Raw genomic sequence first — 15,588 nt, 5'->3', positions numbered from 1 at the left:
AAGTGATCCAACGATGGCTAATAAGAGGAGTTAAAGATGTGTTAGATCAAAGGATGAGGCTTATAAAGTTGCAAAAAAAAGAAAGCCTGAAGATTGGAAGCATTTTAGAATTTAGCAAAGGAGGACCAAGAGAAAATAGAATATGAAAGTAAATTAGCAAGAAATGTAGAAACAGACTGGAAAAAGCTTCTAAAGATATGTAAAAAGGAAAAGTTTAACAAAGACAAATGTGGGCCCATTACAGGCAGAGACAGGGGAATTTATAATGGGGAACAAGGAAATGGCAGAGAAACTAAACAAATACTTTGTGTCTGTCTTCACGGAGGAAGATACAAAAAACCTCCCTGGAATACAAAAGAACCAAGTGACTAGCAAGAATGAGGAACTGAAAGAAATTAGCATTAGTAAAAAAGTTGTACTGGAAAAATTAATGGGAATGAAAGTTAATAAATCCCCTGGACCTGATAATATACATCCTAGAGTGTGAAAGAGGTGGTTGTAGAGATATAAAATTCTATAGATTCTGGAATGGTTCCTGAAGATTGGAAGGTAGCAAATGTAACCCCACTATTTAAGAAAGGAGGGAGAGAAAAAATGGGGATTGACAGACCTGTTAGCCTGACATCAATCATAGAGAAAATGTTTGAATCTGTTATGTTTTTAGTTTTTTAGTTTTAGAGATACAGCACTGAAACAGGCCCTTCGGCCCACCGAGTCTGTGCCGACCATCAACCACCCATTTATACTAATCCTACACTAATCCCATATTCCTACCACATCCCCACCTGTCCCTATATTTCCCTACCACCTACCTACACTAGGGGTAATTGCTAATGGCCAATTTACCTATCAACCTGCAAGTCTTTGGCATGTGGGAGGAAACCGGAGCACCCGGAGGAAACCCACGCAAACACAGGGAGAACTTGCAAACTCCACACAGGCAGTACTCAGAATTGAACCCGGGTCACTGGAGCTGTGAGGCTGCGGTGCTAACCACTGCGCCACTGTGCCGCCCATGTTATAACTGGACACATAGAAAATAATGGTAGGATTGGGCAGAGTCAACATGGATTTATGAAAGGGAAATCATGCTTGACAAACCTGTCAGAGTTTTTTTGAGGATGTAACTAGCAGAATAGATAAGGAGGAACCAGTGGATGTAGTGTATTTGGATTTTCAGAAGACTTTCAATAAGGTCCCACACAGGAGGTTAGTAATCAAAATTAGAGCACATGCGATTTGGGGTAATATACTGGCATGGATTGAGAATTGTTAATGGACAGAAAACAGAGAGTAGGAATAAACAGGTCATTTGCAGGTTGGCAGTCTGTGACAAGTGGAGTACCGTAAGGATCAGTGCTTGGGCCCCAGCTATTCACAGTCTATATCAATGATATGGATGTGGGGACCGCATGTAGTAATGTTGTAATGTATTAATTGTGGGGACTTTAATCTGCATATAGATTGGGACAATCAAATTGGCAACAGTGGTCTAGAGGATGAATTTGTAGAATGCTTTTGTGACAGTTTCTTGGAGCAATACGTTGTAGAATCGACTAGGGATAAAGTTATCTTAGATCTCGTATTGTGTAATGAAGCAGGGTTAATAAGCAGTATCAGAGTAAAAGATCCACTGGGAAATAGTGATCAAAATACCATTGAATTTCATGTTAAGTTTGAAAGTGACACATTTCAATCACAAACAAGAATCTTAAACTTAAACAAAGCCAATTACGAAGATATGAGGGGAGAACTGGCTAAGGTTAATTGGGTAAATAGACTGGAAGGTATGGCGGTAAATGAAAAGTGGGAAACATTTAAAGAAGCAATTCAAAGGGTTCATCAAAAGTACATTCCATTCAAAAGCAAAAACCCGTCCAGCAAAACCCATCTGTGGCTCACTCAGGAAGTTAAGGAGGGTATTAGATGAAAAGAAGAGGCTTACAATGTTGCAAAAAAAGTAGTAAGTCTGAGGATTGGGAGTGTTTTAGAAAGCAGCAAAGAGCCACCAAAAAGTTGATAAAAAGGGAAAAAATAGAATGAGAGTAAACTAACCAGCAATATAAAAACAGATTGTAAGAGGTTTTAGAAGTACATAAAAAGGAAGAGCTCAAGTAGACATTGGTCCCTTAGAGGCAGAGACAGGAGAAATCATCATGGGGAATGAGGAAATGGCAGAGGCATTGAACAAATATTTTGTGTCTGTCTTCACAGTAGAAGACACAAGTTCCATACCAGAAATAGCCAGTAAACTTGGAGCTAAAAAGAGTGAGGAAATTAAGGATATTGATATCAGTCAAGAAAAGGTATTGGAAGTTGGCAAATGTTACACCACTTTTCAAGAAAGAAGGTAGAGAGAAAACAGGGAACTACAGGCCAGTTAGCCTAACATCAGTCCTTGGCAAGATGCTGGAAACTATTATTAAAGAAGTCTTAACATTGCACTTGGAAAAACATGATGAGAACACGTCAGCATGGTTTTACTAAAGGGAGATCCTGTTTGACAAATTTATTAGAGTTTTTTGAGGATGTAACTAGTAGGGTAAAGAAAGGGGAACCTGTAGATGTATTTTCAAAAGGTGCCACATAAAAGATTAATAGGCAAGATTAGGGCTCATGGTGTTGGGGGTAATATATTAGCGTGGATAGAGAATTGGTTAACAGACAGGAAGCAGAGAGTGGGCATAAATGGGCATTTTGAAGTTGGCAGGCAGTGAATAGTGGGGTGCCGCAAGGATCAGTGCTGGGGCCTCAGCTATTTACACTCTATATTAATGACTTGGATGAAGAGACAGAGAGTAATGTATCTAAGTTTGCTGATGATACAAAGCTCAGTGTAAAGGTAAGCTGCGGGGATGATGTAGAGAGGCAGCAAAGAGATATAAACAGAAGTGAGTGGGCAACAAGATAGCAAATGGAGTATAATGTAGGGAAATGTGAAGTTGTTCACTTTGGTCATAAAAATGGAAAAGCAGAATATTTTTTAAAAAGGTATGAAACTGGTAAGTTTTGATGTTCAGAGAGACTTGGGGGTGCTCGTAAAAGGAACGCATAAAGTTAACATGCAGGTGCAGCAGGCTATTAGGAAGGCAAATGGCATGTTGGCCTTTATTGCAAGGGGATTGGAGTACAGGAATAAAGAAGTCTTGCTAAAATTATACAGGGCTTTGGTGAGACTGCACCTGGAATACTGTGTGCAGTTTTGGTCTCCACATTTAAGAAAGGATATATTGCATTGAAGGCAGTGCAGCGAAGATTTACTAAATTGGTCCCTGGGATTAGGGGGTTGTCCGATGATGAGAGACTGAGTAAATTGGGCCTATATGCTCTGGAGTTTAGAAGAATGAGAGGCGATCTAATTGAGACATACAAGATTCTGAAAGGGCTTGATAGGGTAGAAGCTGAGAGATTGTTCCCACTGGTCAGGGAATCTAAAACACGGGGGACACAGTCTCAGGATAAGGGGTCAATCATTCAGGACTGAGATGAGGAGAAATTACTTCACTCAAAGGGTTGTGAATCTTTGGAATTCTCTACCCCAGAGGGTAGTGGATACTCCATCATTGAATACATTTAAGGCTGGGATAGATAGGCTTTTAGTCTTGCAGGGAATCAAGGGATATGGGGAGTGGGCAGGAAAATGGAATTGAAGCCCAAGGTCGGCCATGATCATATTGAATGGCTGAGCAGGCTCAATAGGCCATATGGTCTACTTCTGCTGCTATTTCTTGTGTTCTTATGACCAAATGTAATATATCCAAGTTTGCTGATGGTGGGAATGTGAGTTGTGCGGAGGATGCAAAGAGACTTCAAGGGGATTTAGACAGGCTAACTGAATGGGCAAGAACATGGCAGATAGAATATAATGTGGAAAAATTTGAAGTTATCCACTTTGGTAGGAAAAACAGAAATGCAGAGTACTTCTTAAATGGTGAAAATTTGTGAAATGTTGATGTCCAAAGGGACCTGAGTGTCCTTGTTCATAAGTCACTGAAAGCTAACCTGCAGGTGCAACAAGCAATTAGGAAGGCAAATGGTATGTTGGCCTTTATTGCAAGAGGAATTGGATGCAGGAGTAAAGAAGTCTTTCTGCAATTGTATAGAGCCTTGGTGAGACCATATCTGGAGTATTGTGTACAGTTTTGGTCTCCTTACCTAAGGAAGAATATATTTGCCATAGAGGGAGTGCAATAAAGGTTCACCAGACTGATTCCTGGGATGGTGGGATTGTCCTATGAGGATAGACTGAGGAGACTGGCTTATTCTCTAGAAGAATGAGAGATGATCTCACTGAAGCAGACAAAATTCTTACAGGGCTTGACTATGTGGATGCAGAAAGGATGTTTCCCCCGGCTGTGGTGGGGGGGAGGGGGGGGGGGGCTGGTGTCTAGAACCAGGGGACACAGTCTCAGAATAAGAGGTAAACCATTTAGGACTGAGATGAGGAAGAACTTCTTCACTCAGAAGGTGGTGAATCTGGGGAATTCTCTACCCCAGAGGGCTGTGGAGGCTCAGACATTGAGTATGTTCAAGACAGGGATTGATAGATTTCTAGTTATTAAAGATATCAAGGGATATGGGGACAACGCGGGAAAATGGCATTGAGGTAGATCTGCCATAATCTAGTTGAATGGCACAGCAGGTTCGAGAGGCTGAATAACCTACTCCTACTCCTATTTCCATTGTTCCTCAGGTCCCTAATAAACTATTATAAAAAAGCCAGTGTGGAGGTTTCTCTCCTCACTTATTTTTAACACTCCAGCATCACCAACTTAATTTTATATAGCACCTTTAACATACTAAAATGTTCCATGATGCTTCACAGGAGTATTATCAGACCAAATCTGACACTGAGTCACATAAGATGATATTTTTTGTCAAAGAGGTAGGTTTTAAGGATGTCTTAAAGAAGGAAAAGCAGTGATATTTAGGAAGGGAATTCCAGAGGCTAGGGCCTAGACAGCTGAAGATATGGTTGCTAATGGTGGGGTGAAGGAAATCAGGGATCCCATGTGGCCAGAATTGGAGGAATACACAGTTCTCAGAGGGTTCTAGGGTTGGAGGAGGTACTGCTGGACCTAGAGCCAATATAGGTCAGCAAACACAACGTTTATGATTGAACTGAACTTGGTATGCATTAGGTTATGGGCAGCTCAAGTTTATGGAGAGTGGCAAATGAAAGGCCAGTCAGAAGAGCATTAGAATAGTCAAATCTGGACATAACAATAGCTTAGATGAGGGTTTCAGAAGTAAATGGGCAGAGGCAGGGATGGCGGCAGGTGATATCATGGAGGTGGAAGTAGGTGGTTTTAGTGATAGAGAGGATATGGGCCATAATTTCAGCTCATGGTTGAGTTGTCATGGTTGCAAACAGTTTGGATCAGCCACATACAATGGCCAGGCAGGGGAATGGAATCACTAGTTAGGGAATGGAGTTTGTGGCAGGGAATGAAGACAATGGCTTTGGTCTTGCTGATATTTAATTGGAGGAAATATTTGCCAATCAAATACCAGATGTCAGACAAACAGTGTGACAACTAAGAGGTAGTGAAGGGGTGTAGAGAGGTGGTGCTGAAGTAGAGCTGGGAGTTGTCAACATGCATGTGGCATCTGACCCCAGAATAGGGAGTTGCAAGAATGCTACATTTTTAGTGCATTTAGGATGAAGTGTGGCAATCAATTGTACTCTATGTTATAACTGCCATTATAACCCACAAACTGACAATAGTTTCTTCATACCATCAATTCAAAAGCAAATTTCATCTTATTGTTAAATTATCAATCCATTTTGCTGCCTAAATCAGGAGACCTAACTACAGACCACTAAGGAGAACATGACAATAAAAGCAAAATACTGCAGATGCTGGAAATCTGCAATAAAAATAGAAAGTGCTGGAATTACTCAGCAGGTCAGGCAGCATCTGTGGAGTGAGAAACAGAGTTAACGTTTCAGGTCTGTGACCTTTCATCAGAACTTGCAAACGTTAGAAAAGAATTAAGTTTTAAGCAGGTGAAGCGGGGGTGGGGATGGGGGGTGGGGGTGGTGGTGGGGAAGAGAACAAGGGGAAAGGTGTTTGATAGAGACCCCTGGACCATGACCCCACCACTGAACATCAAGTCACTGTCTCCAGGACTGTCACTTACCTCATCTCCTCCGCAGATCAGATCTTCCCTCTACAGCTTCCAACCTCATAGTCCCACAACCTCAGACAGCCCACTTCTACCTCCTTCCTAAAATCCACAACCAGGACTGTCCTGGTAGATCCATCGTTCAGCCTGTTCCTGCCCAACTGAACTTATTTCTTCCTATCTTGACTCTATCTTTTCTCCACTGGTTCAATCCCTTCCCACCTACATCCATTACTCTTCAGACACCCTATGTGATTTTGACAAATTCCAGTTTCCTGGCCCTGACCGCCTCCTCTTCACCATGGACGTCCAGCCCCTCTATATCTCCATCCCCCCCAGGATGGTCTGAGGGTTCTCCGATTCTTCCTTGAACAGAGGCCCAACCAATCCCCATCCACCTCCGCCTGGCTGAACTTGTTCTCACAGTGAACAACTTCTCCTTCATCTCCACTCACTTCCTTCAAATAAAAGGTGTTGCTATGGTTACCTGCATGGGTCCTAGTTTTACCTGTCTTTTTGTGGGATATGTCAAACATTTCTTGTTCCATTCCTACTCAGGCCCCCTCCCTCACCTCTTTTACCAGTACATTAATGATTGTACCGATGCCACTTTCTGCTCTCGCCCTGAACTGGAAACCTTCATCAACTTTGCTCTCAATTTCCACCCTTCTCTCACCTTTACATGGTCTATTTCAGTCACTTCCCTTCCCTTCCTCGACTTCTCTGTCTCCATCTCTGGGGATAGGCTGTCTACTAATATTCATCATAAGCCCACCGACTCCCACGGCTACCTTGACTACATCTCCTCACACCCTGCTTCCTGTAAGGACTCCATCCAATTTTAAAATTATACAAGAATTGGGTGTAAGTGATTTGAATCATTGGGGAGGTGGTGGCATAGTGGTAGTAATAGACTCGTAACCCAGAGCTGATGCTCTGGAAATATGGGTGCGAATCCCTCCAAGGCAGATGGTGGAATTTGAATTCAATTAATAAATCTGGAATTAAAAAGCTAGTCTAGCGGTGATCATGAAACCATTGTCAATTGTTGTAAAAACCCATCTGGTTCATGAATGTCTTTTAGGGAAGGAAATCTGCCATCCTTACCTGGTCTGGCCTACATGTGACTCCAGACCCACAGCTTTTTAAATGCCATCTGAAATGGCCTAGCAAGCCAAACAGTTAGCTCACAACCACCTTCTCAAGGGCAATTAGGGCCTAGCCAGCGATGCCCATATCGCACGACTGAATAAAAAAAACTGAATTTTCAAAATTAGACATTGATGGTAGGACCAGGCAATGAATCACATTAGATGTCAAGAAGAAATGACTGATGGACATGATAAATACAGGTACACTACAATCCTTTAAAGAAGCTATTTGTAAATTGAGAAGTGGTAGTGCTGTTGGTGACCAACCATGATTTTCTGGAGCCTGTTTGATTGCATTACTCAAATAGGCAATAATTTACTAAAGGTTTTACTGAAATTGGCTATAGGTGTTTTTTTGTGTCCTCCTGAAGTTAGTATTATTATTGGTTGGGGAGGGGGAACATGAGTTTTCAGTCTAATAGGTGAGACATGCATGTCTTTTCTAGAATCACAAGTTTTTTAAAATTCATTCACGGGATGTGGGTGTCGCTGGCCAGGCCAGCATTTATTACCCATCCCTAATTGCCCTTGAGAAGGTGGTGGTGAGCTGCCTTCTTGAACCGCTGCAGTGCTGTTAGGAAGGGAGTTCCAGGATTTTGACCCAGCGACAGTGAAGGAACGGCAATATAGTTCCAAGTCAGGATGGTGTGTGACTTGGAGGGGAAGTTGCAGGTGGTGGTGTTCCCATGTATTTGCTGCCCTTGTCCTTCTAGTTGGTAGAGGTCACGGGTTTGGAAGGTGCTGTCGAAAGAGCCTTGGTGCATTGCTGCAGTGCATTTTGTAGATGGTACACACTGCTGCCACTGTGCGTCGGTGGTGGAGGGAGTGAATGTTTGTAGATGGGGTGCCAATCAAGCAGGCTGCTTTGTCCTGGATGGTGTCGGGCTTCTTGAGTGTTGTTGGAGCTGCACCCATCCAGGCAAGTGGAGAGTATTCCATCACACTCCTGACTTGTGCCTTGTAGATTGTGGACAGGCTTTGGGGAGTCAGGGGGTGAGTTACTCGTCTCAAGATTCCTAGCCTCTGACCTGCTCTTGTAGCCACGGTATTTATATGGCTACTCCAGTTCAGTTTTCAGTCAATGGTAGCCCCTAGGATGTTGATAGTGGGGGATTCAGCGATGGTAATGCCATTGAATGTCACGGGGAGATGGTTAGATTCTCTTTTGTTGGAGATGGTCATTGGCTGGCACTTGTGTGGCGCGAATGTTACTTGCCACTTATCAGCCCAAGCCTGGATATTGTCCAGGTCTTGCTGCATTTCTATACAGACTGCTTCAGTATCTGAGGAGTTGCGAATGGTGCTGAACATTGTGCAATCATCAACGAACATCCCCACTTCTGACCTTATGATTGAAGGAAGGTCATTGATGAAGCAGCTGAAGATGGTTGGGCCTAGGACACTACCCTGAGGTACTCCTGCAGTGATGTCCTGGAGCTCAGATGATTGACCTCCAACAACCACAACCATCTTCCTTTGCGCTAGGTATGACTCCAGCCAGCGGAGGGTTTTCCCCCTGATTCCCATTGACCTCAGTTTTGCTAGGGCTCCTTGATGCCATACTCGGTCAAATGCTGCCTTGATGTCAAGGGCAGTCACTATCACCTCACCTCTTGAGTTCAGATCTTTTTTCCATGTTTGAACCAAGGCTGTAATGAGGTCAGGAGCTGAGTGGCCCTGGCGGAACCCAAACTGAGCATCACTGAGCAGTTTGTTGCTAAGCAAGTGCCGCTTGATGGCACTGTTGATGACACCTTCCATCACTTTACTGATGATTGAGAGTAGGCTAATGGGGCGGTAGTTGGCCGGGTTGGATTTGTCCTGCTTTTTGTGTACAGGACATACCTGAGCAATTTTCCACATTGCAGGGTAGATGCCAGTGTTGTAGCTGTACTGGAACAGCTTGGCTAGGGGCGCGGCAAGTTCTGGAGCACAGGTCTTCAGTACTATTGCCAGAATATTGTCAGGGCCAATAGCTTTTGCAGTATCCAGTGCCTTCAGTCGTTTCTTGATATCACGTGGAGTGAATCGAATTGGCTGAAGTTTGGCATCTGTGATGCTGGGGACTTCAGGAGGAGGCCGAGATGGATCATCAACTCGGCACTTCTGGCTGAAGATTGTTGCAAATGCTTCAGCCTTATCTTTCACACTGATGTGCTGGGCTCCCCCATCATTGAGGATGGGGATATTTGTGGAGCCACCTCCTCCAGGTGGTTGTTTAATTGTCCACCACCATTCACGGCTGGATGTGGCAGGACTGCAGAGTTTAGATCTGATCCGTTGGTTATGGGATCGCTTAGCTCTGTCTATCGCATGCTGCTTACGCAGTTTGGCATGCAAGTAGTCCTGGGTTGTAGCTTCACCAGGTTGACACCTCATTTTGAGGTATGCCTGGTGCTGCTCCTGGCATGCTCTCCTGCACTCTTCATTGAACCAGGGAGTAAGTAAGCCTTTCATGGGCCAGGTCGTACAAATTTCTCAACTTACCAGCCTCTGATAATAATCCACAAATTTAGGAATGCAGATAATGTGGCATACTTATCATTGTCAGGTAATTAACATAAATCCCTTCTGAGGTTCTGAAATTCTATTCCACAAGAATGACAAAACATTTAGTTTTTCACAAATGGACAAGAAATGTTTATCCTTGCATAAGCTTTTCTTTGAAAATCATGATCTTAGTTCATATTATACTTAATACAATGTTAATGACAGTTACACAAGAAACAACAGAGTAACATCTCACAGGGCTCCTATAATGATGTTAAAATACTTCTGGCTTGATGAGACATTTGGCCCAATTTAAATATGCACTTAAAATTGATGGTAAATGCATCCATAATTTGCTTTACCAATGACTAGTAGTTTTCTATTATCAGTTTTGCCATTGTTTATTTACAAATGAAAGCCTAATAATATTAAGTCGAATGTTAAGAATTCTCAGGGGAGAAATTGGTCATCATCACACCTATTTTCTCGGTGAAAGATCGAAGTTGAGGGAACCAACATTGAGATGCATTCTCCCACATCCTATCCCCTCTGGATGTGCCTGGATGCCTACTTAAAACTGGCATAAGACCCTTGAATATACTAATCAGATACCTAATGCTTGGTTTAAGACCCCAATGCCAAATTCAGCAAAACTGCCGAAGAATGGGTAAGTTTTTGTTTTGTTCACTTACCTTATTGTGAAATTGTGTTAGCATCCTGCACTCGTCCCGCTTCTGTTCACCTCTCTCCATCCCACGACCTATGTGTGGGCTGGCTCCATGTCAAAACTGGACAGATTTTCCTATGCCTTGACAGGCAAGCAGTACCACATGATTATTGGAGTGTGCAGCTTACTGGTACAATGTAGATGAGGCCTGAGGCTCAATTTCCAGCGAGCCTCAAGCCTTCATCTTCAGGCGAGTGTTGCGGCATGCCATCCAATTCACTCTTGTTTTTGGTGCAAGACCAATTAACAACCCCTCATCTTTTAAATGTTCTTAATATAATGGGCTAATGAGTATTTGTAGCATTTTTAACGCTCAGACAGTAAGGGTTGAATTGGTGAGTCTTCTGGCGGAATAGTTAAGTGTGGATAATTGGATATTTTCCACTGACTGCCATCTGTCATGAACTGCTCTGTCTACACGCAAGTGTCTGCATATCAAAAACAGCATACCTAGAAATTAGGAAAAGCCCAGCTCATGTTTCTTAGTGATTACATCCTCGCCCTTACACCACTCTCTAGAGGAAAGTGCCAAAGCTACAGCAATGCACAGTCAGCAAGTTTCAGGGCTACAGCAGGGAAAGGTTTGTTTGCACTTTTAGCAGTTCAAGTGATTCTGGCACAGCAAACCACTGAGAGAATTACATTCCTATTTCTGTACTCCTTTGAATTTCTAGATATTCAGTTTTGTTGAAATTGCAGGCCTTTAATGCCACATAGGTCTAGAAGCTCGCGTCAGCGTAGTGAGCTGTTTTGAGAATCAGCTTGTCATGGTGGAATAGTGCAGATGTTGTTGCAAGATGTGAGTTATGGGGAAATGAGGGTTGTAATTGTGGCAAGAATGCAAGTGCAAAGTGTGCAAATAGGAGGCTAAGAAGCAGGAGTAAATTATGGTGCAATGATTAAAGGAGAGGGAAAGATAGCGAGGGAGGGAAGTGATGTGGGTAGTGGGGCTGCAGGTGCTGCACAGGAACAGTATGGGCCAATCAGTGGCTCTAGCCTGTTCTGCCATTCAACTGGACTATGGTTGTATCTGAATGTTAACTCCATCTATCTGCCTTGGTTCCACAATCCTTAATTCCCTTACCTAACAAAAATCTATCCAATATTCCATTAGCCTTTTAAAAAATTGTACCTGTTTACTAACTTTTAATGATTTCTATACTCGGGACCCCATAATCTCTCTGTTCCTCCACAATTCCTAACTTCTCACCATTTAGAAAACACACTAACCTATCTTGTTTAGCTCTAATGTGAATGACCTCATACTTCCCCAGATTGACCTCCATCTGCCACAGTTTTGTGCACTCACTTAATCTATCAGTGTTCCTTTGCAACTTTCCGCTCCCCTCTGCTGAGAACTGACAACTCTGCTGAGGTAATTTAACTTCTTTTGGCATTGCAGCCATGACCTTGGAGCTAAGCACCTTACATTGAATTCCTTTGTGACCACTTCCCATTGGCAGCAGAGGTGTTGCCTGGAGAGCGATCTGTTCCCCCGGGAGAACAGAATCTTTCTCCTTATGCCCATCGCCTGAACCAGGGCCTCCAATGCTGCATCAGAAGAACCGTGTGCCCACTTTGGACTACTTTCAGCAATTTTGGACCTTTCAAAATTTCCTGCTATCTACAGCCGTAGTGCACCTTTCCTTTAAGAGGCATTGGCTACCTTTAGGTGGCTTCAGTAATGTCCAATTTCCCACTACCCCCCAGTACAGGCATGCAGCTAATAAGCAGTGCAGTAGCATTGGCTACATGCCTGGAACATGATTATGAATTCTGAACACAAATTTCACATGGTTCCTGTGGCTATGTGTACACAGTGCACGCCTGACTCCTTACACACCCGCTTTGGTGCAATCGAGTTTCTAGGCCATAGAGTTGCATATGTGTAGTAAAATGATGTTGCGAATTGCTTCCAAAGGCTTGCAATATTGAGATAGCTGAAACTTTTGTAAATACAATTTCTGAGCTTCCGAAAATTAACAGGATTGTTTCTAAAAATAAAAATAACATTCACTGTTATTGTTTAGTCATTTATGAAAATGATTTAGGAGCAATAATATTACATATAAATGTAAATTATTTTCAAATGATATTTTTCCAGATTTTAACTACATTATACTCCAACTTTTTTATTTATTTATAATGATGATCTATATATGCTTTGGTTTATTTTATTCCAAATAATAATTAATTATGTATTTAAAACCTGCTTATTATTCTATCAATGTATGTAATTATTAAAAATCTTGCATTTGCAATCACCTCCAGTCTGCACAACTTGACTTCCTCTTAGAGTCATAGAGTCATCTACGGCATAGAAGGACACCATTTGGCCCATCGAGTCCATGCTCTCTTGTCTTGTTTTTGTCACATTTTTTGTGTTTACTTTTTCTCATTATAAATTCTTATGTCTGTATTTATGTTGAGTTTTGTCTATGTAAAATTGCTATTCTGACAACACAATCAGGCTGAATTTTCATTCGACTGCGGAAGCAGGACCAGAGGCAACAATTTCCCGCTACCGGCTGCCGCGCAGGTTTGCCGGCATATTCCTGTCTCGGGGCCATTTTGGATCATGCTGCTTTGTGTGGGGGGGAAGGGGGGGGGGGGGGGGGTGGTGGTGGTGGGGTAGGTAACGGCTACCTGTTACTATTAGTCATTTAGTCCAATTAAAGGGCCTATTAAGGCTACTCTCCAGATGCCCACTGGAATTTTCCAGTTGGCGTGCGGAACCCCGCTGAGGCCGTAACCCGGCCGATGAATGGAGGCGACCTCCCGATGGCAGACTGGGGTGCCAGTGCTCCATCATGCAATGTAACCACCACCAACCCACTCCCACCCAACAGCCACAATTGTCATAGTGCCACAGCAGAGGCCACAGGCCACCCTGTGGAGGTGTTTTTCCTTCAAAATGACGGTCTTGCAGCTTTGGCCACTTTTTATTTTACTTTTTTGTAGTTTCTTCAGCGGGTGCCTCCATCTTGAGGGGCCCTTTCTTTCTCCTACCTACATCAGTAGCACCCACCTCTGACGATGGGGCTGCTGATCTTTCAGTGCTGGATGGCCTCCTATTGGCTCTCTAGCCTTGGGAACTCACCCACCATCGTTAATTTGATGGTGAGCAGCCATCTGGCTACTAATTGGCCATCTTCTTAAAAATTGCATCGTGGTGTGGCATCGGGACCCGGAAATGGTGCTGACATCTGACCCCAGAATGTAAATTCTGCCCCGGGTTTCCACATATTGGTTAAAATGCTTTTGATGTTTTTTCATTTGCAATTTCTTTCTCAGTAACAGAAATTTTTAATGTCCAAAATAATAGTTTAAATGCAATTTGTTATACATATTTTATAACATAATTAAATTAAAAAATTGATTGACTTTTGATCCTTTAAATAACTTCATTAAAGATTTTGCTTGAATGCCTCAGCATTACGCAGAAGCCTGGGCCTGGACTTGAGGCTTTTGCCAAGAACATTACCTCTATATTCTGAATTTTGATTGTGCAGCCTGAACATGTGTACTGTACCTAATTTTCCAGGGTGCATCAGTAACATCAGTCAGCTGATTGAATGCTTTTTTTTTTAGTTTCCAGCACTTTTTGATACGTAGCTTTTCTTCACATAATTTTGAAAAATTAGAACAAATTTCAAATGTTTTATTGTGGTAAAATTTACACTTTTGTACATAATGAGATGTCTCTGTGTGTGAGAGAGAAAATAGCAATATACTAATTGAACATCTATTGTAGTTTTTGTTTTGTGTTCTATAAACTTCAGAAAGTATATATGAAAGAGAGGGACACACAGAGAAACAGAGGAAAAAGATACATATATTTCAAATGAAAGACAAGTTGTGTTTTTTTTCATTTAAGGCTACTTCAGTTATCAAAAAAATGCAGTTGATTGCTGAAGCCAACTAATTATCTGACCTCTATTTTGACCAATAAAACCAGTAAAACCAAAGATTTTAATTTCTGATTTAATTTCCTAAGAGGAAGAGAGAGAGACAGTGATGCGTCTTCTTGTTGTTTTCTGGTTCCCAGATGTTGGAAATAATCACACTTTAAACTTGAAAGGCTAGAGCTTTTCACTTATTTGTCCAGCCACCATGTTGCCTGCTGTAGGATTGCTGAGACTGGTTTTCTGTTATATATCACATGACTCTCCAGTGCAGCCATGAATGTGGCCCCATTGGAACATTTACACATAACAACTAGTTCCTAGCTAATTAGTTCCTAGCACTTTACAAATAGTATAACAATATATAACAGACAGTGAGAGTGGAATAGAGAGGGCAGTTGAAAAACAATGGAGTTAACAGAGACAGAGAAAAAGACAAATAGAGAGAAAAGCAAGCAGACAATTTTTTTCACTCATTTTAATTTGATTTTTTCATTTAAAAAATAAACCAACCTTCTTTGCAAGGAACAGATTGGAAGGGAGGATAGGAGGAGCAGGGGAGGGGGAGCACTGGCCTTGCACCATCTGGCCTGGAGGGAAGTGAATTTGGGAGCGGGGGGAATGGAGGGTTAAGGGTGTGGTGGGTGACAGCGAAGCAAGGGAGAGGACAGGATATATGAGTGGAGCCGATAATTAAAAGGGGAAAACATAGGGATAGTGATCTAAATGATATGTGGTAGGAGTGGAAGGGATGGTGGACACTTTGGGAGTGAGGATGAGTGAAGCACAGATTATTGAGGGAGATAGGAAGAGAGCTGCTCAGAGTCACATTTTCCCCAAATTCACCATCCCAAATAGCTTGCAGCCTTTCATGCCATGTTATATCACTGACCAATTCTCACCTAAAAAGGAAAGAAAAGAAAAAGACAGAGACAAAAAGAAGAGAACAAAAAAGTAATATGGAGAGTTAATGAGAGAGAAGCAGAAAACAAGAGAAAGAAAGAAGCAAAAGAGAGTGAAGCAGTAACACAAAGACAGCTGAGACAGGTAAGAATGATTTTCTTCAATTTATCATGTGCATCACCACAGGAGATCTGTCTTGTGTCTAGCGCGCATTTATGATTCTTCAGCCATCATCCTTCAAAGTGTTATAAATAGAAAATGGAAAAGCAAGTAAATCACTGTT

The 15,588-nt window shown here is 42.3% G+C and overlaps 1 protein-coding gene across 3 annotated transcripts in view; it reads left to right on the top strand.

Moving 5' to 3' along the window:
• The window catches only part of LOC137375621 (myotilin-like), a 132,552-nt gene that overhangs the window by 1,677 nt on the left and 115,287 nt on the right, over positions 1–15,588 (top strand). For 2 of the 3 annotated variants that reach the window (XM_068043003.1, XM_068043002.1), the window contains exon 2: positions 15,313–15,449. The exons of the other annotated variant lie outside the window; for it this stretch is intronic. The gene's annotated coding sequence lies outside the window, so the exon portion shown is untranslated. The remainder of the gene's footprint in view (positions 1–15,312; positions 15,450–15,588) is intronic. 3 annotated transcript variants of the gene reach the window in all.

This window comes from Heterodontus francisci, chromosome 12, assembly GCF_036365525.1.
Source record: "Heterodontus francisci isolate sHetFra1 chromosome 12, sHetFra1.hap1, whole genome shotgun sequence".
NCBI classification, from domain to species: Eukaryota; Metazoa; Chordata; class Chondrichthyes; order Heterodontiformes; family Heterodontidae; genus Heterodontus; species Heterodontus francisci.
The sequence above is the reverse complement of the archived record's forward strand: the minus strand, read 5'-3'. Positions and strand labels throughout refer to the sequence as shown.